The sequence below is a fragment of the Callorhinus ursinus genome, unplaced genomic scaffold, assembly GCF_003265705.2.
Source record: "Callorhinus ursinus isolate GAN/ISIS: 27379988/994484 unplaced genomic scaffold, GSC_fseal_2.0 scaffold5, whole genome shotgun sequence".
NCBI classification, from domain to species: domain Eukaryota; kingdom Metazoa; phylum Chordata; class Mammalia; order Carnivora; family Otariidae; genus Callorhinus; species Callorhinus ursinus.
In genome coordinates, this window is record NW_027397067.1 from 59,790,803 (window position 1) to 59,813,273 (window position 22,471).

Below are 22,471 nucleotides of genomic sequence, written 5' to 3' on the forward strand. Positions count from 1 at the left end.
TTCTGCAATTGTACCATTTTGAATATTGCACTTTAATGCTATGAGGAAGTATAAGAGCCGTATTTAAAGAGTTTGACACAATATTTGTACCTGAAGTCAAACAAAATGTCCATTTTGCCCAAGGATTGTCCCTATCTTTAGAGCCCTCTTTTTTACTTCCTAGATTGTTCTTTGTCAGATGCGTTTCCATGTACTGCTATACCTGAGAGCCCTAATCTAAACCAGGCTGCCTTATTTATTTGTTTATTTACTCATCTATAATTCCACAAATATTTACTGAGCACCCAGAATATATGTTCTAAGCACTGCTTTAGGTACTAAGGAGATGTGGTAAAGAAGAGAAATAAGGTTACTGTCCTCTTGTAATTTTTTTATTCCCATTGGCAGACAATTTTAAAAAAAAGAAAGAAATTAAGTAACTCCAAATATGGAAAGAAAAATCAGAAAGGAAAACTGATAGAGAAAGATTGGTGGGAGAGATGTAAATCTCTTTTGTTGGGTCATTTGCAGAAGCCAGACGATCTTTTGTTGATACTTCAATAGTGAAAAGGCAGTGATGGTGTTTTTTCTCTTGGAGAAACAGACAGGTGATGGGCCTTGAGCTAGAAATGACCTGGGTAAGAAAGAGCAAGAAAGCCTGGCAGCTGGAGCATGTGGGCAGAATGGAGAAGAAATGAAGTTGAGTGTTGGGTAGAAGTGAGACCGTGTAGAGCTATAGCAGTAGGGAGTCTGTGTTCTATTCAACCTAAAATAACAGCAAAGCCATAATAATGCTACTAGCAAGACAGAACTCATCGAGCGCTTATTATGTGTTAGGCATTTCTTTAAGCACTACACATAACCTCCTCTATCCCTTATCACCATCTCCATCTCATAAATGGGAAAAATGAAGCACAGAGAAGTAAAGAAACTTCTCCAAAGTCACCCAGCTGGTAAGAAATGGAGTCATCTGCTGATAAACACCACACCTCTTATATTTAAAATAAATGGCAAACACGCGTGTGATAATTCTTAATCTGTCAATTTATCTTATGCCCTTAAATATGCATTACATGCCCACTTTCTGCAAGCCATTATATTCAGGACAGCTAGAATGCCATCTTAACTCTGTGTTTTATTTGTCTGGACTCATGTCTTACAGGGACATGCTATGTAGGAGATCGCATAGTCAAGTAGGAAAAGCACCAGTCTCAGGAATTAGTGTTCCAGTTTAACAGGCTGAAAAGAGTAGTACTGAAGAGCACGGCTGTACAGTTAGACTAGTTTTGTGCCCTCAGACAATGATTTGATCACTTTAAGGATCATCTTTAACCTGTTGCTAAAATACAGGTAATAGTACCTCCCTCACGCAGGTATTTATTCATTCACTTAACAAATATTTATTGAGTGTTTTGCATGTGCTGGGCACCATTCTTATCTATAAACAAATTTAAAAATCCCTGCCTTTATGTAATTTCCATTCTATTAGGACTGGAAGAACTCAGACGTGATTAATATATGTTAAAATGTATAGCAAAATATATGGTATGTTAGAAAGTGTTATGCGATGTGGAGAAAAAAACCAGAGCATTAAGAATGACAAGAAGTATCAGGGTGGGGAAAATGACTGCATTTGGGGTAGGGAGCCCAATTTAGGCATCACCTTGTCAAAGTGACATCGGAGGAAAGATTTATTTTAAAAAAAGAGAAGATCAGAAGCAGAGACTGTGAGTTGAGAGAAGATGTGGGGTATCAGAGAAGGGCAGCAGAAACGATCATGATATAGACTTTACCAAGGCAGAGAAAAATTGTGGTGTTTACTCTGAGTGAAATGGACAGCCAATGGAGGGCAGGGAGCAAATGAATGATATAATGTGACCTGTGTTTTGACAAGACACTCTGGCTGCTATGAACAGAATGGACTGTGGTGGAGGGAATATAAGCAGTGAGGTCCCTTAGAAAGCTATCGCAGTACTGCAGGTGAGAGACTGGTGGCTTGGACCAAGCTGATAGCAGTGGAGATGGTAAGAAACAGTCATATCCTCAATATATTTTGAAAGTAGAAAAGACAGGATTTGCTGAGGGATCAGATGCATATGAGATGGGAAAGAAAGACAGGGCTCAAGGAAAACTGCAGTTTTAGGTTATCGTGAGGAATCCACATGATCCTACCTAGAGAGCATCCAGTGCAATGCTTTACAGAGTGCAGGCTACAAAACTGATAATTCTCAGAGGAATTTCAGCATATACCTCTTAATTTCTTCATCCAGTAAATGGCCGTGGTTCTACCTGTGCAATTGGTTTGTGGCCAGGAGCATGGATGTAAATATCAAAGCAGTTTTTCTACTGAAATTCTCAGAGGAGATGCTCAATAAGGATTCAAGGGAAGAAGTTTACACATGGCCTTTATGAACAACAGGCGACCACTAATATTTGGTACTTAGAAGTCCTTTATAGAAATGCCCAACATACTAAAGCGAGAAGAACCAGAAGCAGTACGAAGGGAGGGCATATAAGTAGGTTCACACATGAGAAAGGGGAAGGCTCTGGGGTATGTTATGAAGATAAGTCAAGGCAAAGTTCTCTAGAAGCCTAACAGGCAAAACTCTCGAGGCTTATTTTTGGGTCAGGATAAACCTACATGGAATTATAGATTTCTAGTAATAAAGTCATTAGTCTGAAGAAGAAAGATTAAATATAAAAAGAGCTTTTAGGTAGGGAAGAGTAAATTTTAAACTCTCCTATTTAGAAAATATCTAGATAAATGCAACTAAATAAATCAGCAGGGAGACCTTCTGATTCATCTTTTTAATGGCTATGTGATGATGATAAGTGCATTGTTACTTTCTGCCTTTTGTTGCCTTCAAATGAAGATCCTAAACTGCAGTCATATGAACTAGATAGAGGGAAAAGGCCACTTTTATAAAAACGGAACTATTTTGTTATATGTCTATGATTAAGAGTGCTAGTATAGGGCTCCGTAACCCATACATTCACGCAAAGTGTCTTTTTTATATTGAAAAAGTATATACAACTTCCATCTGCATGTTAAGTTTCAGCATTTCACAGAACATATTAGACAAGTCACTAAATTTTGAAAATGCTAAAGAACTGTGGGAAGTGAAATCACTAAAGGAAGATATAATTTGCCGTAATTAAAATGGTGGCTATTAGAGTGTACGAGACATTATTCTAATATTTTAATTATTTAATAATTATTTTGAATTTTTCATTAAATTGCCAGCTTTATAATGAAGCTATTGACAGGCAAGTGCTGTTCTAAAACTTGCACCTCCACCTGCTAACACATGGCACTCAACAGTTCTGGAAACTGCCTGCCATTTTTAGAGTCAGGTGCTTCTGTGGTTATCTTTGGAAAGGTATTCCCCCTTGGAACTTGCATTTTAATTACTGAGTATTTTTTTCTGCCTTATTTCTATGTAGTGATCGAGATACTTGACTGAGCTTTATTTAAATAGGACACATGCACTGTTTCAAACTCGTTTTGCCTAAGAGGTGAATAGGAGTATAGCAGCTATGCTACTTATTTGAATCTCAAATACATTAGCAACTATTACCTTCTGTCTTTCATTTAGCTATTATACAATAACATAAAGAATATTGCATGTGCCTGAATTACGAAAGATATTTTTTCAACTCTGATTTCCACATTATTTGCTCAAAGCTAGCAATGTACAATTGCCTTTAATGTTTACTATTCCAACTTTAAAGTTTTTCTTTTTAATCAGAGAAAATCAAGTTGGTGAAACACAATTAGGATTTTCTCCAATTACATTACCATTAGGCAGTGCTGTCTTTTAGCTTTGGAACAGCCTCTGTCATGGAATATGGAATGTATAGCATTTAAGGGTATGTTTCTAAAAGCAACAGATTAGAGATTCATAGAAATGCTATGTAACCAATGTATTAAAACATTCCTAGCACCTCAATGTATTTGGTATATGTTTAAAGTTTCAAAGAGCAATAATTCTCTGTAGAATGAAGGACTTTACATAAGTTTTACATTTTGAGGGCGTATTTTTGAATTATTTGGATAATATTTTAAATGTAAGAGGATATGTCAATTCCCTTCAAGAATCATCAAAATAGTGTTAGTAATTTCTCCTTAAATATTTTTTAAAATACAAAAAGTTACTATTGGCCTAAGATTAACGACGGAAAGTTTTAGATGGAAAGGAAAATTATTCAGAAGGTTGCAAGCAATTAGTTATAAATGAGAATCTTTAGGTCAGCTGTGTCACATCCCAGGTCTAACAGAAGAGAAAGCTTGTATTTATTTTATTTTAATATTAATTTTAATTTTCATGTGGATTGAAATAAATCTATCTTATTTCTTCCAGAACTAGCTTAATTTTACTTTTTTAAAAAAATTAATTTGTCTTCTGTTTAAGAAACCATTTTACGATTTGGAAACTATTGTGACTGACATCAGAAATTCCAGACTATTTTCCTATAAAATTTCAGAGCTATTTTTTTTAATGAAAAGCTTAAAATAACTCTTCAAATCTTCAATAACATAGAACTTTTTCCTCGTTATGAAAAAGAAAATCACATCTTATGTCACAGGCTTATAAATTCTTACTATTACTACAATATGGCAAACAAGTTGGTTATTAAATATGCATATGGGTAGTATAGGAGTCAGATTTTGGCATAGTGATACTGAAATCTTGATGATATGTTTACATTATCAGTCTAGAAATTAGTGTAGAAATCCTGAAGCTATCACTTAAAAATCTTCTGTGCATTCTAAACTGTACGTATTACCTTTCAGGGAGAACGCCCATGCAGGTATTATTATTCATACATTTAATTATTAAAACAAGAAAAAAAAGTTATATACTCAGCACTTCTTCCACTGATAGAATTTTTGGCAATGGTATATTTGGCCCTTGCAAAAGTCTAACTTAAGCTGTTTTTTGATTAATAAGAAAACCAAAGTGCAAACTGGAAGAGAAGCTTTTAATTATATCAGTGGCTATAGGAGGATTAAAACTGGGTCAGGAAATGATCTAACACTATGAGTTCAGTTCCGCCTTTTACAGATAGAAGTCGCACCAAATAACCTCATTCTTTCATGTTCGAAAACTGGAAAACAAGTTCACTTGCTGAAAGACAGAGAAGTTCATCTAAGATCAAAATCATAAACTGCGACTTTTACTCTGGCTTCATGTCTAACTTACTCCCAGGCATTGGCCAAGTTACTTAAATCTCAAATGGTTCGTCTATATAATGGGGATTACAATAATCCTTTGCCCTGTGATGATGCACAGAAAATGAAGCCTTGCTTTTAATGCTGTTTGAAGTTCTTCACTAAGCGGTAAGGCATTATTCAGACATGTGTAGAGATTATCATCTGGAAGAAAATAGTATTTGAGAAAAAAAAATCAAATAGGTCTGTGACCGAATATGACGACTCTATTAGGGATTATGTGAAAGATTTTTAACACACACAACATGTATCTTCGTTCTGTCTACCTTGAGTGTCATTAAAAATAAAAGCTTAAGAAAGACATTATACAAAATAAAAAAAAATTAAAAGGAAAAGGTGAAACAGAGCTGCTATCTAGGATAGATCAACAGAAAAATCAAGGGAAGTGTTTCTGTATTCTAGTAAGAACAACTGTAATAGATGAATTACTTGGGCAGAATTGAAGGAAAGGACCTGGGGTCTGTGAGCACTTCTGGTCCAACTTTTAATTATGCAAACCTTTAGACACAGTTTCTAAAAACGGGAAGACATGCAAGCCGAGAAACTCTTCCCAAACCCCGCTTGCAGCATAGCTCATCAAATTATTGATTGCTCTGAAAGGTAACAAGGATGCTCAGCAAATGCAGGTCTCCTAAGGGCCCAGGTACGGGGAGATTCTACTCTATCAAAACAGCAGCAGCAGCAGCAACGACAACCAGAATAACAATAAAATGAGCACTTTCAGCTTGACTTCCATTTTTAAAAAGACGGTTGTAATAAATTCTTGTCTGGTTCTCCAATCTCTTTTAGAAAGCATTTCAAAGCTTTCTAAAGGCAAAGGATTAAAAAAAAAAATTTATGGCTTCCTATAAGAGGGATACAATTTTCTTCCAGTTTTTGAAGCTTTCAATACCCTGTCTTAATGCAAATCATTCTAAAGTGCTTTAAAAACAAACAGGAATATTTCAGGCTAAAGAAGCACTCCACCCTGACAATTTAACAGGAGAGAATGTTCAGAGGTAATAAATACATATTTCTTCTTAATATCTCAAAAGTATCTATTTTTTTCCCTCCATTTGGCATGAGGAATGCCAAATGCAGAGTGCATGGGGATAATTTTCAGTTACAAATACAAAATTTTCCTTCAAGGAGAAGTGTGTGTTTTCTTAATCGCTGATAATAAAAGGCATCTGTGCCCTTGTTCATCTGGCAATTGAAGGTGCGAAACTGTCACGCACACACGCGCGCATACTCACACATACACACACCCCTCTTCTCTCATATGTTAAAATCCCATTAGAATAATCATCCAGCACCCATGAAATTTAATGACCAGCAGACATTTTATTAAAAAGAAAAATAAACCTTTCCATGGACATTTTATACTATTAAACTTAAAAGATCCCAACCGATGGGGGGTAGGGGGAGGAGGGATTGCCCAGAGCACATGCATTAGTCAATAAGAAACAGACTGCTTTGATGTGTTTTGGCTATCACAAGCCAAGTTCCTATTAATTATAGGTTGCTTTACCTTTCGACACATAATTTACGTTTATTAAATGTAAAATATATTTTATATCATGATTATACCAGAGCCAGGCTAGCTGGTGATTCTTCTTTTTTCTGTATTATATGATGACAATAACTGCTATTACAAAACTTAAAATATTTTGGACTGAGGATGACACCCAAAGTATTAACATCCCAGGAACACCTTAGAGAATAATCCCCAGGAGGTAAAAATGACCCATTTTAAGATCATTCAACCCTATATAATTTCTTTTGTTCACCTGAATTTGATTGAGGTCAATAGAGTTTTTGTTTTCTGTTTTACATAAAACCATTCATCCTGATTTCACTTATTAACACAAATAGGAACTTTGCATAGTTTGATTTTACTAATCAAAAAGTACTCAAAATCTGGTGAATTAATCCTGTCTATATCCTGAAGCTCTATAATATATAAAATTTGAGAAGACACACCGTGTGCAAAAAAATATAATTTTTCCTTCAAGATTCATGGTGGGTACATGCAAGATTTGTATCTGAAAACAATCTTAAATTTCTTCCTGAACTTTCACACACACACAAAAAAAACAGTAGAGTACAGAGCATAGACATAGCAATGAAAATTCTTCCAAGAAAATATGATTTTAATATTAAAAATCGGGGCTCCTGGGCGGCTCAGTCGGTTAAGTGTCTGCCTTTGGCTCAGACGGTGATCTCGGGGCCCTGGAATCGAGCTCTGCATCGGGCTCCCTGCTCAGTGAGGAGTCTGCTTCTCCCCCTCACTCTCCTTCTGTGCTTTCTCTTTCTCTCTCAAATAAATAAATCTTTAAAAAAATATTAAAAACCAGATCTGCATACTAAATAAATCTTTGGTTTTAGTTTACTTTAATCAGAGGATAGAGGATGAAAAATTATTTAATTCCCAACTGGACAGTTGACTTTTAAATTGGAGAATTCCAGAAAAGATTTTGGATATGGTACATTTAAAAACACATAATTAAATTAATAATAAAATAAACAGCCCAACATTTTATTTATTTTTATCATTATTACTTTTGTGACCACTCAATTCATTGAGTGTGATGTGTAAAAGGAAAAACTAAGCCGTCCATCTGTGAGAATTATGCCTGCCATAAGCGCAGTAAAATTACCACTGGAAAAGCACAATGCTTCTCCAGTTCTCACCCCCTGATTTTTACAACATAAATGTTCTTGCAGATAACACAATCATGTTAAAGGACACAAATTTTTCTATTAAAAAAACACAATTAAGTCAATCAGAGAAAGACAGGTATCATATGACCTCACTGATATGAGGAATTCTTAATCTCAGGAAACAAACTGAGGGTTGCTGGAGTGGTGGGGGTGGGAGGGATGGGGTGGCTGGGTGATAGACACTGGGGAGGGTATGTGCTATGGTGAGCGCTGTGAATTGTACAAGACCGTTGAATCACAGATCTGTACCTCTGAAACAAATAATACATTATATGTTAAAAAAAAAAAAAAAAAGAAGAAGATAGCAGGAGGGGAAGAATGAAGGGGGGAAATCGGAGGGGGAGATGAACCGAGAGACTATGGACTCTGAAAAACAAAGTGAGGGTTCTAGAGGGCCCGAGGGGGGTGGGAGGATGGGTTAGCCTGGTGATGGGTATTAAGGAGGGCACGTACTGCATGGAGCACTGGATGTTATACGCAAACAATGAATCATGGAACACTACATCAAAAACTAATGATGTAATGTGTGGTGATTAACATAACATAATAAAAAAATAAAAAATTTTAAAAAACACATTAATTTGATAGATGCCAGTGCTCATTTATCATGGATATAATTCAAGTATAGTAATTGCAATTAACTAGCATAATTAGGGGGTATACTTTGATTTTAAGAAAGCCAACCATGTTGAAATGTGTGTGTGACTCAAACATTGGTGATAACAACTTCCAGAAGCCACCAGGTTATGCATTTCCCTGAAGCAATCACATCTGTAGAGTCAGTATCATTTGTGGTACTAACATAAAATACAGATCACAGGACAAACGTTGCCCACATGGCTTGACAGAGGAGAATGTAACTGCCTTGATCTCTGTGGAGTTGCCCAGACTAAAGATCCAGGACAGTAGGCTATGACCTGCCCTGGCAACAAACTTCTCACTGCCTTTTCTTTTTTCTTTCTTTCTTTCCTTCTTTCCTTCTTTCCTTCTTTCCTTCTTTTCTTTCTTTTCTTTCTTTTCTTTCTTTTCTTTCTTTTCTTTCTTTCTTTCTTTCTTTCTTTCTTTCTTTCTTTCTTTCTTTCTTTCTTTCTTTCTTTTTTCTTTTTGGTTCAGACTACTTTAAGGCATGGTCCCTGCTGGGGACCTAATCTACAAGTTTTTCGACCTCCTGCTTCTACAGCTTAATTATTTAGGATCAAATAGACAACTAGATACATTAACATTGACCCTAGAAGCCAAACCTGTTACTCTCTTCAAATATTCAATTGACCTTCCAAAGTAAATATTTCCCCCTGACCCCTCTACCACTCATTTTCTCTTAAATTGGTTGCTAATGCTTTGAAAAGTCTTCTGATATTTTGCAAGCAGCTTAAAGTAAACAATCCCTGACTGTATAATTTTAACCTTATTGACTGGTGCACAGATAGAAACTGAAGCACAGAAGGGGTCCAACAGAGTTAGCATTATGTTAATCATCCCGACCTTTTTTACTCAAAAGTAAGAGATCTTTGCAGCAGGCTTACAAATCGGCAGCTTCCATGGGAGCAGAGAGCTTGCTTTGTTTTATGCCAAGAGGATCTGCTTTAAAAGAATGAGGTGAGAGTGTGTGGAGGGTATCAGCACCATAAGCAGAATAAAAACTAATCTGAAGCATAAAAATACAGGTCACAGCTATTTCCATGGCACAAGTACCACTGGCTACATCACTTACACCCAGATAATTTTGGGAAAAAACTACCAGCAACAAGAAGTGCTTAAGTGGACAGCAAACACATTTTGTCTTAACAAGGTACTTCGGGTTCCATTTACAATCTGTTGAGCTTAACATCACTCAACTACACTGCGTGCCTTAAAAAAATAATGTAAATGAGCTAAAAGTTGAACAGTGCCTTTGCCTGTGTGTGTGTGTGTGTGTGTGTGTGTGTGTATGTGTGTGTGTGTGTTTTAAGTTTAGGTGGTAGGGCGCAGAAAAGGAAGAATGAATACTGAAAGCCAGCTGTATTACTTTAGTATATAGAAAAAGAAAAGCAAAACATAATGAGGTTTACAACATTAGTGGCCCATTCTAAAAGGATGCCTTTTTGAAGCAAACACACACACACACCCCACACGAATCCATTCCATTCCCAGTGAACTGAAGTGAAATGGTGGTAATAGGGCAGAGTAATGCATCCACTCAAGTTGTAAACAGACATTTTCCTACACGGGGCACAAAATCCCTGCTGACACCAAAGGGAGTGACATGCAGGCAGCATGAGCGAATAGCCCCTTTTGTTTGTCCCCCCCTTACATTACCCTAGAGTCCATTTTATAGCTCCAACTAACACTGAACACTGGCGGAAGACGAACCCTGTGGGTTGATAAGGGAAAAATGAGATTAACCAAGTGAGCAAACAGCCTTACCACTATCTGTGATGTGGGAAGTTGAACAATGCAATGAGAGAAGGATCTCAATTTTACCTTTTCACTCGTTCTTTTTCCTCCACTATCCGCTCTACTTAAGAACCTTTTCATGCTTGTAAAATTCCCTTTCCTGGTTCATGTAAAAAGAGTAATAAAATCATTATAGTCTTCCTTCGCCAAAAGGTACTTTAGAGACTAATCTTAATTTAGATCCAGACACTGCTAAGTCAAATACATCAGTGTTGGGAAAACGAATTAGAAGCGAGGTCATTTTTCTTACTAATTTTTTTAAAAGGTGTTGCAGATTGAAAATGCCTTAGGAATCATTCCTTAATGCTATGGCTACATTACAAAGTCATAATTCTCCCACTTTGACACTTGGGATTTTCAGTGGCTTATTTTAGGAATCTACATTAGGAATTAATTTTTTACTTACTGGTGCATACCAAGGCTGAGATTCACTTTACTGAAGTGGAACAAAAATCAAAATTTCAAAATAATTATTTTCTAAAGAGCCTCACCACCCCAAATAACAACTTAACGCTCTTAAAAAATCCTTCAGAAAATATTTGCACATAGTTAACAATGTCTTCCTTATGGAAATAAGCAGACTAAAATGTGTCTGTCAACTTGTCTACTTTTTTTGGTGCTTTTTTGCATCTTTTCCCTTTAAATGAAGCAATATGTTTGTTTATGTTTTGATCCTAAGGGGAAAATTGATAAGATCTCAAACTGGAGAGTATACCTTTCATCTGTAGATGAAAAAGGAAATGAAAGATTTTTTCCATCACTAAACACTTGTTATTGTCTGAACACAAAAATAATAGCATTTAATGAAATGACAATGTTTTTTTTTTCCTTTTACTTTTGTATCCATAAGAATCCACAGTGGCTAAAGGGCAGAAATGCCAGTCAAATTTGGGGACCTGAAAGAAAGTATTTCTTAAGGGTCGAGCATGTTACAAAGAAAGGGATGACATGTTAAAACCAAGATATTGATTTGATCTGTTGACTGAATCTGTTGAGGTAGTTAGACCCAAGAATGGTTGTGAATATTTTCCTTCCCAAATAACCTAGTTTGAGCAATTCTTCTTTATCTTCTTTCTAAAGAAATCTAAGTACCCTCCGAGGAATCTCTGAGATTGCTTTCGTGCATTTGTAATCCAGCAGCTATGAGTACCCCATAGAGCCTCCTGATGAGCATTGTACAGATTCTTTGTACATGAACAATTTATTTTATAGTATAGTAGGACACCCGTTTTGGAGGCACTTGTCATCGCTCTGACTACATAATGTGAAAAGTTGCCAAGAGTTCTTTGCTGCTTTTCAGATTCACTTGTCATGAACAAAATATGTGATTAAGTTCCATTTTCTCCAAAAGGAACTCTATTTGATTCTCTATTTGGGAACAGAAAGGGAGAAGTAAAAGGGTGTCAGGTTTTAGCTACTCCTTGCCTTTTTAATCCCTAACATCTGGAATTATAGGAGCATAATGAATATGTAGATTACATTGGGTAGTGTCACATTTTTAAAGGTACTATTTCAATTTTTTTGTAGTGTTCAATGATTCATTAGTTGCACATAACACTATTTCAATTTTTTAAAGGAGTATTAGTGTTTCTCTGTGGAATGCAGCAATGCAAACCCACTTGCACAGGCACATTATTACCCCTATGTTTTAGCGGGTAATTTTTGTTTTCATATTTTCAATGTAGTTGTAGTAGATTGCATTTTCCAAAGATGGCTACAACAGTATTTCCCATCCCACATTCCCTTCTTACAGTGTAACCTTAACACTCCTCCCATCAAGAGGTAGAATCAACCCTCTGCTCTTGCAACTGGGTAGGTTTTTGTGACTATTGTGACCAATAGATTATGACAGAAGTCACCCTGTGTGACTTCTGAGGCTACATCATCACAGAAGCCTGTAATGTAATGTAAGATATCCAACTTCCTAAGGCCTCCATGCTGTAAGAGTGCCCAAACTAGCACATGCCAAGAGAATGCATGGAAAGCCCTGAAGTTACATGAAGAGAGAGATGCCAAGACAAGTCCCAGGTACTTCAGCACCTTCCACTCTGCTGTTCTAGTTCCAGTCAATGTCTTACTATAACCACATGAGAAACTTTGAGGAAAAACTACCCTATTTGAATCCCTGAGCCACAGAAACCATGCGAGATAAGAAAATAGTTGTTCCCGTAAGCTACTAATTTCTTGTATGATGAGGTAGACAGAATTAGATAAATGAAACAGTGGTAGATACTTTTAGAAAAAATAGATCTAACAGTTTCAGGACACTTTTAAGATTATACCTAGGCACAAAATTTCCTTTTTTACTTTGTAAGTTAGTCTTTATTTTAAAAAACTTTTACCATTGGGTAGACCATGCCATAAGTAAATCCACAGTCAATTAACAAATATTTATTGTACACCGGAAGCAATTTTCTATCTCCTCCTCCACATATGACAAGAGGGACTCATTCAATGTAAGTGCTCTATAAGTAATTGCTAAGTTGAATTAGTCTTTGCACAAAATAATTTCATTTTAACTAATATGGTAAAAAGACTTTTCTACAATATATTGCAATATTCATGATCACATGGAAGCAGAGTAAATCAAAATAAATTTGCTTTTATTGTGGTGCTTTCAGGTCATAGTGTGCAGATTATGGGAGCTGGTTACTTCCATACTGAGTGTTCCAAGACTGCTGATACTAATGCTGTGGTTGCCTAGCATAACTCATCACTTGTCAACCTATGGCCCCGGTCACGTTTTGCTCATAGTCTGTTTTCTTCTTTGTCCCCAAAAGAAAAAAATCAGATATCCAATTTCATTCAACAGGAAAAGAATTTAACTAGCTGCGGATATATTCCAAAGATATTCTGTGCATTGTTTAAGTTTTCTATATTGTTTGAAACTGTTGAAAAATTACCTAATAAATAGAGCTTTACCGTTCTAAGAATCACAGTCTCACAAGTTTCAAGGTACTATTGAAATTCTTCTATAAAATCCTTCAGCAAATAGTTGTCAAGTTTCTGATTGAATATCTTAAATATGTGAAGATAGTTAAGTGTTCTGGTCTTGAGTTTAATAACCTTAGTACTACTAAAAGTTCCTCATTTGCACACACTAATTCTCCTTCGTTTGAAGGTCCATGTCCAATCCTACTGGACCTATGGAGACTTTGCCTCCACCAGAAGGCCCAGAAGGGCTTGGTAATAAAACCCTGAAGTGTTAGGAATGAACATCCTGCGAGATCATCTGACCTATAGGCAGGAGATGAGAAACAGCTGCCCCTTGCCTATCTTACCCTCAAGATATCATGTGTGGCTACCAATCAGACATGTTTTTTGTGGTGCTATGTCTCAAATAAACAAAGTATATGGGTCCAGGAGCCAAGTGGTGAAAATAAGAAATAATTAGCTCCTGTCACTATCACTCTTAGAGACCCACTTGTGCAATTGGTGCATTCCATTCCTATAGTTAGGAGGCCAGTTCCCAGGGAAGATACTTCTACAAAGGGACACAGTAAAAGTTCTATTGATAAGGAAGTCAAGACTACCAATTACCATCTGGCCATTTTTTATACCTCATACCAATGAACCAGTGGACAAAGACAGGAGGTTCTGTTTCTTAGGATAATCAATTCTGATTATATTAAATCATAGGTTTGTTACTACACAGTGGGGGCAGAAAAATTGTGCCTAGAACCCAGAATATTCACTAGGGGAACCCTTATTCCCATACCCAATAACAGCTGCGAATGAGTAATTGAAGGCCCCTGAAAAATGAAGGTTTATGCCATTCCACCTGATAAGCAATCAGACCAGCCAAAATATTGGCTGAGGATGAGGAAATCCAGAAAGGGTGATAAAGGAGGATGACATAAATATTAGAGCCTCAGTTGCAGCTATAGCAATGAGGGGCAGTGGCTTGGTTGGCTAGTATTCCTTAAGTCTTTTTTAGGAGATTGCCGCTAGTCACTACGTTCCTCACTAGTCACTACGTTCCTGGTATGTTCTTTTTTTTTTTTTTTTTTTTAAAGATTTTATTCCTTTATTTGAGAGAGAGAGAATGAGAGAGAAAACACGAGAGGGGGGAGGGTCAGAGGGAGAAGCAGACTCCCCGCTGAGCAGGGAGCCCGATGCGGGACTCGATCCAGGGACTCCAGGATCATGACCTGAGCCGAAGGCAGTCGCTTAACCAACTGAGCCACCCAGGCGCCCGTTTCTGGTATGTTCTTGTTTATCCCATCTTGGGAAGAAATGAAAGCATCTAGTTCTTATGTAAGATATGTTATATGTGTATATATAACGAAAAATGAAAATGCATCTGAATGGCTCAAGTAGTGGATTATATAAAGTAGTGGATTATTCTGGATCCACTTCATGGGCCTTTCCATTTTTACTTGATATCCTGTTTTCTGGGCCTTGGACATTTGATGAATGGAGAACCCCATCATTGTCTCTGTCATCTCATCTCCCAAGATTCCAACTCTGCCCATTCCCCCAAGATCTGGGTTTCACCAAGGGTTTCACTGTATCATCCACTGCAGTAGGGGTTCCAGCATTTCCAGAACTGAAGACCAAAACAACGAAATCTATGGAGTCTCTGGCTTCTTCAGTGGTGCCCAGAGGGCTTGGTAAATTCAAGTTGGAAATACAGACATTTAAAGACTTTGTAGGACAAATTTTAACTCAAGAGAGACAAGAGATGGGAAAGAGCCCACAGATAAATTTATCTTTCCCTCCCCTACCAAATGTTCTATGTATCTTGCTGAAGACATCCCACATGACTAAGCAACTGACTATTTTTCTTAGGAGGCTTTGGATGGCTCTGTAAGCTTTCCCTATTGCCCTGACTCTCTTCTCATTTTCTATCACTCTTTTTGCACAGAGATTTCATCACCCAGTAAAACTAGAGACTCATGCTAAGATAATGTGTCTCTGAATAAATTCTAGTCTGTCAACGTCCTTAGTATGAGGTACATAGATTTGTTATATCACCTCCCTCATTCTAGAGAACATATATATCTAGTAATAAAATCGTGTATCATAATAACTTGATTATCTAACAATGACCTCTTGTGTAGCTTTGGTAAAATAAAACCCCTTATTAACTTTTATAAATGCTGATCTATTCCTATTCTTTCTCAATATGCAAAATTCACAACAGTTAAATGTCATGTTTTTATCTACCATTCTAATTTGTTGAGCCTCCTTAGAATTTTATCTTCCAAAAGTTTATGTTTCTCTCCCAAAACAATGTCAACTAAACATGCAAACAATATGTAAACACACAAGCTGATGCTCTTAGCCAAATCATTAATAAAACTACTGGACTAGACAGAACTGAATACAGCCTCCTGTGGCATGCCACAATAGATTACTTATAGCTTGATTTTGACCATGTTAAGCCGCACGCATTGAATGCAGTGGTTCAATCATTTATGAATCCACCTAGGTGAACCACTATCTATTTTGACTTTAAGGATTTAGAATTTTTACTTCATAATATGCTTCTGTTACAGTCTATATCTTTTTTTTTAAAAAAAAAATTATTTATTTGTTTTAGAGAGAGAGTGTGAGTATGGTGGGGAGGGGCAGAGGGAGAAGAAAATCTCAAGCAGACTCTGTGCTGAGCATGGAGCTCTATGTGGGGCTCCATCTCACAACCCTGAGATCATGACCTGATCCAAACCAAGAGTCGGATGCTTAACTGACTGCACCACCCAGGTGCCCCATGTCAGACTCTATATCTTTAAAAAAAGTTTTTGTTAACTTCTGTTCTCTATTCAATATATGGAAGGAGTTGAGAATTCAATTATGACTGATGATGTTCTCTTAAGCCCAATTAATCCCTTTGGAAAACTTGAAGAATGATAAAAATGATCCCAATCAACTTAATAGTACATATTCAATATCCAATGCCTTAAGATACACAACTCTCTTGGTTCAGTAATACGACTTCTAAAAATTTACCCTAAGGAAAAAGCTATGAAGGTCTGCAAAAAATACCTATGTAGATATTTTTATGGAAGCAAAAATGAAAACAATCTCAATATCCAACAGTAGAGGTTCAGCTAAACAATGTAAGGCAAATCTGGAAGCTGGAATAAAATCTACTTATTAAAAATAGGTCTAGGGCGCCTGGGTGGCTCAGTTGGTTAAGCGACTGCCTTCGGCTCAGGTCATGATCCTGGAGTCCCGGGATCGAGTCCCGCATCGGGCTCCCTGCTCAGCGGGGAGTCTGCTTCTCTCTCTGACCCTCTTGGATCTCGTGCGCGCTCTCTCTCTCTCTCTCTCAAATAAATAAATAAAATCTTAAAAAAAAAATAGGTCTAAGACTATTTAGTGACACGCAAAATATATTTGTATTAAGTGGGCAAGCAGCTACATCTTTCTGCTCCCCTTTAGCTAGAATTGGTTGGATGGAGGCAACAGAAATCTTTGATTGTTAGGGGATCAAAAAGCTGTCTTTAACATCTTACAGGCTAAGCATGGCACATTGCTTCTACCAAATGTCCCCTGCCTGTGGAAGGGCTGAATCAACTAACTAGGGCAAGTTGCATACATATACACACAGCAGAAAACAGACAACTAATACAATAAGAATTAAAAGTAAATCAGAATTGTTACTACAATCATGCTACAAACATTTCCTGTTTGTTTTTTGAAAGAAATAGTTCAAAATTGGGGAGAATTTTTGCCCATGGATTCAATTGTCTCTAGACTTGGATATGTCCTGCCTCCACTGAAGCATGGAGATTGAATAGTCTGTCTTTTTTTGTTTTTTATGATAGTCATGTGGGAATTATATAAGGGTACTTTGGGCTTTATGTGAAGCTATTGGAAACCAAGACATTAATTATGGTATTGGAAAGAATTGTGTTTAGAAAGATCAACCTACACCAAAAGCAGCAAAATGACAATTTTAATTCAGTGCCTACAGAATATGTAAAGAACTGGAAGCAAGGAAATTTTCACCTAATCAGAGCATTATGCTCTTTCTCTTTCTCACACACACACACACACACACACACACACACACACACACACAAGCAGAGAGAGTGAGAGAAGAAACAAAGCATGTTGATATGTTAATGAGTGTCTACTTTGAAATAAACTGCCTTCCTTAAGAGATAAAATCTGAATCACAGTGAATTGAAACCTTTTGGAGAATCACTAGCCCCATTTTCTCTTTTCAATTTTATGCCTATATACATCTAGCATCCTATAACCTTCCCTTTCTGGATCACCTTTCTCTCAGACTGCATTCTGACCTTGAATCCAGGTGTTCTGACTCTGGTACACACCTTAGCAAAATTAAAAAAAAAAAAGGTTCAACTCACTGGTATTAAGTTATAGTGACTGGCAAAGCTTTGTGGTTTTTTAAAATTATATTTATATTTTTGAGATATAATATATACACACAAAGTGCACAAATCAAAAACTATGGCTCAGTGTTTTTTCTCAAATTGGCCATGTACACACAATGAAAATTCAGATCAAGAAATAGGACATTACCTGCCTCTAGAAGCAACTCCATTGCCTGTTTCGAGACATTATCCCACCCCTACAAAGAATAACCATTTTTCTGACTTCTAACATCAATGATGACTTTGAACTCTTTTTCAACTTCATACGTATGAAACCCTATGTATATCTTTTCATATCTAGCTTCTTTCTTCAATATTATGTTTGTGAGACTCACCCATATTGTTGTAATAGTTGTAGTTCATCATTCTCATTGCTGTATTTCCCATTGTGGAATAAATCACAATTTATTTACCCACTACTCTATTGATAACCATTTAAGTAGTTTACATTTGGTGCTATTACAAATAGTGCTGTCAGAACATTTTAGTCCTGTGAGCATATGAAAATATTTCTATTGCTTGTACATCTACTAAAGCAATTGTAGTATCAGAGGGTAGGCATATATTTAGCTTTAGTAAATACTGAACTAGCAAAGTTCAAGATATTATTTTCTTTGGCATATTTACATTTTAATAAGAGTTAAGAAATCTTAAGCCATAGGAGTAAATCTCTAATTGTGGAATTAAACTGCCAAAGAGGTATTTTGAGTATCAAGGAAATCTACATGGGGACTATCTACAGCCAGCTCAGCTTTGCCTATAGCTGATTTTCATGCTGGAACAGGGGGAGATCATAAAAAACAGTTATGCTAGTTGGTATTAATGAAAATTTTTTTCCATTCTGAAACCAATTACACAATTTTTAAAAGGTCCTAACCAGATTTGTCACAAATCTCATAGAGTTGACATTTCTGGTTGTTTGTTTGAAATCTATGTATTTTTTGTGTTGTTTTAAGACTTAGCTTTTGTTTAAAATTATAGAAAATATGTAAATTAATATAATACTGAGGAAACATTAGTGCTATGGAACCAGAGGTCTCTCTAAGTGACAAAACACTTAGGAAAAAGATTTGAATCATAGAAAAGTTACAAAATATTTTATAAGGGTTTTATATGGAAATCTTTTACTCTGGAAATGAGTAATACAAAGATATTTGCTAAACTTGGGCCCTCATTCAGAGAGCAGCTTTATTTAGTAGGAGGTTAAAAATCAAAACAGAAGTGGAAAGTGGGTATATACATATGTATTTTTACAAGAAGAAAAGGGTTTCTCAGGATTAGACGGTTTGCTGTTATTTCGTTTATATCTCTCTTCTATGAAGACTGTGTTACCCTCTGGTTTATTCAAATTACTCTCAATCTGTTTTCCACAAGAGATTATGAACTCCTGAAGGGTAAGGAATGTCTTAGTCCTCTTTTTATCTAAGGACCTAGCCTCCCATAAATCAGGACCTTACTATATATTTGTTAAATTGAGTCTTTTGGAGTAGATTCTACATCCAACACTCTGATAATACAATCCTTCATATGTGGAATACATGCAATTAATCTCTGTTTATTAACAGGAACAAGTCTGAGGTTTGGTGTTTGATATGAATTTGAATCCATCAATTCAGGAGCATGTAAGTTCTCGAGGCCTTGGGTTTCTTACATGGAACTGGGATAATAATAGTTATCTAAATGGTTGTGCAGAGGAAATGTGATCAAATAGATAAAACATTTGATGATACTAATGTAGAAAGCAGAAACTCACTAAATATTGTTTCTCTTCACCTTACAACATTGGAATTTTAGTAGTTGACTTTATCCTAGTCCAAAAAAACCCTTTACAATCAGTGATCTTGGAGTTCAATGGAAACAGAATCTAGAAGAGTCCCATTTCACGCAATTTCAAAGTCTGCTTACTGAAGCTTCTGGCTCTCTAGAGAAAGAGGAAATGGAAGAGGAGGGGGGGGCAGATGGCATGATGAGTAAAGGACAGTAGGACTTCCCCAGTTGGCTTCCCACACTTAATTGCAGAATTAAATAAGGATCCTAAATGCTGCTCTTTCATTTCCTTATTGTAAATGGCTAACGGTTTGCTGTAAGATAAAGAACATGGGCTTTGAAGTTTGAGAAATTTAGCATCTACTACGTTGATTAAATATGGGTAATCGGGTTAATTCTTTAAGCCTCAGCTTCTGTTTGTAAAATGAAGATAAGACTCCCAGGGTAGTCAGCATTAAATAAGATGACAATCCATAAACTCTTAAAGTGTCTCTCAAATAAATAAAAAATCATTAGTTCTCCTCTTTATTTTTTTCCTTTCTCCCTTTGTATTTACCAGCTAGTGACTCAGAGTTCTCCCAAGGAAAAAACAATGGAAAGAAACTGAAAAGTTTTGCAGTTATTGAGTGATTATTACTCACCCCCCCAAAAAAAACCTTTTATTGTTCATTGTATTTTATTGCTACTTATCAGGTCAAGAAAAAAATGGAAACACTATGTGTCTATGTGTTCTGCCACTTTGCATTTCTTAATTTCCCAGCAAAACTTGTCTATTGCTTAAACAGCAATATTTAAGGTTATTGAGACCCTTAAGAAGTGACAATTAACTAATTTTTAAATCTGAATCTTAAAGAATATATTTTCATAGTTAATGTTACATTTTTCCTGTCCAACCACCTTCCTCCCTACAACATGCCTTGCCTTAAGAAAGTGAATGAGCTTTTCACTGAAAAACCTTCCTAACATTTTAAAAATCCTGACCATAGTTTTTTAACCCTTTGATATTAAAAAAAGCATAAGATAAAACTTTTGCTAAATTTCCTCTAAGTAAAATCTATTTAATGCTGCTAGCTGACTTGATATTTACTTGTATATTTTGCCCATGAAAGTCACAGATTCAAATATAGAGCCCATATATATTTTTTTCCTAGTCATAATGGTACTTCCTTTTTTTTTTTTTTTTTTGTGGGAGGAGGTAGAAATGTTTTTCTACCATATGGATGGAATTGGAATGACTATGTTCTTAAAGACCTCATCTCAGCTCCCTGGTTGTGGTGATGAGCTAGCCATGGCTCTTGATTGAAGCTGGACCAGTTAGAGAACTTGGGATTTTGACCAAAGGATGCAGATCTTATCATTCCCTTTGGAGGGAAAAATTTGGGAATGTAAGTTTGGGAAGTTCTCTATTTTTCTTTTCTTTTTTTAAACAAATGTACTGAGGTATAATCAAAGTACACTAAACTAACTGCACATATTTAAAGTACCTACTTTGATTTGTTTTGAAATATGTATTCACCTGGAAAATCATCACTATGATTATGATTTTAAACATTTCCTGCCCTACTTTTCCAAAAGAATAGTCTGAAATTGGGATAAATTTTTGCCTGTGGACTTATTTGTCCCTAAGACCTAAATAGGCCCTGTCTGTATTTTGATCAGATGAACCAATAAATCATTATGCCTAAGTTGGATCAAGTTAGGTCACCATCATTTGCTACTGAGAATCATCAGTAAATGTCCTGATTACTAGCACATTGAGAAAGCATTTTTACAGTCATTTTATTAGCAAAAATCAAATTAATTTTCAAATTCCTATTTGTGCTAGGTAAAATATACAAAATTAACCACAAATGTTCATTAATGTTTGAGGATTTAGAAGCAATTCAGAAGTTATTTGCTAATTTTTCTTTCAGTATAAAAAAATTTCAGAAAGTAACTTAGAAGATTTAATTAATATTTCATTTGTCTGTTCTTCATCAGTTCCAGTAAACTATTATATCATTTAAAGACCTACCATTCTGAAAGATGTTGAAAAATATGAATTGTCTAAATATCCTTGTTTTAAGGTGTGATATAACAAATCTTTTGTAGTCATTGGATCCCTGACAAGTACATGTCTTTGGCTAGACCACATGAAGGGAATGGGTATAAGAAATTATAGGAAGAATATTGCCTCATTTCCCAATCCTCATATTTCTAAAAGATAGTCATCTTGCTTTGGGTAAGAACTAAATTGGAGGAAACGAAATGACACGGGAAACTTTGCTAGAAAGACTTCTTTCTAAAAATATGTCTCTAACTGTTGAATCACAGATCTGTACTTCTGAAACAAATAACGCAACATATTTTAAGAAAAAAGAAAAAGAAGAAGATAGCAGGAGAGGAAGAATGAAGGGGAGTAAGTCAGAGGGGGAGACGAACCAGGAGAGATGATGGACTCTAAAAAACAAACTGAGGTTTCTAGAGGGGAGGAGGGTAGGGGGATGGGTTAGCCTGGTGATGGGTATTAAAGAGGGCACATTCTGCATGGAGCACTGGGTGTTATGCACAAACAATGAATCATGGAACACTACACCAAAACAAATGATGTAATATATGGTGATTAGCATAACAATAAAAAATTTAAAAAATATGTCTAAATATCTCACCTTAGTCTTTGATATTCTAAACTTGCTAAAACATCTTAGGAATTGGGATTTTGGATTGAAGAATTAGAATAAATGTAATTTTTAAATAAAGTATATGCTAGGGCAAAAAAGTAGTGAATGAAAATTTGAAGGGTCATAGCAACATTGTTCTCTCTTTAAAAATAATCTTGGTTATTATAAAATAGATTAATACAGTTTATGCCTAATAGTTACAACATTTGAACTCTTAATTTCTGGTTGTTGATGTAACTTGGGAGGATTTATTTTTACTGGTTGAAGTTATAATACTTTAAATAAAGAGAAAAAGGATTTGGAAACAGAAACAATAATTTAAAATTTCATATAAAATTTAACCTGTA

The 22,471-nt window shown here is 35.9% G+C and overlaps 1 long non-coding RNA gene across 1 annotated transcript; it reads left to right on the top strand.

Moving 5' to 3' along the window:
- The first annotated feature begins 12,263 nt into the window (after positions 1–12,263).
- Positions 12,264–22,063, top strand: LOC112823718 (uncharacterized). Its single transcript, XR_003208101.2, has 4 exons — positions 12,264–12,376; positions 19,263–19,319; positions 20,657–20,849; positions 21,778–22,063. It is a non-coding gene; the product is annotated as an uncharacterized lncRNA (long non-coding RNA).
- Positions 22,064–22,471: the final 408 nt, after the last annotated feature.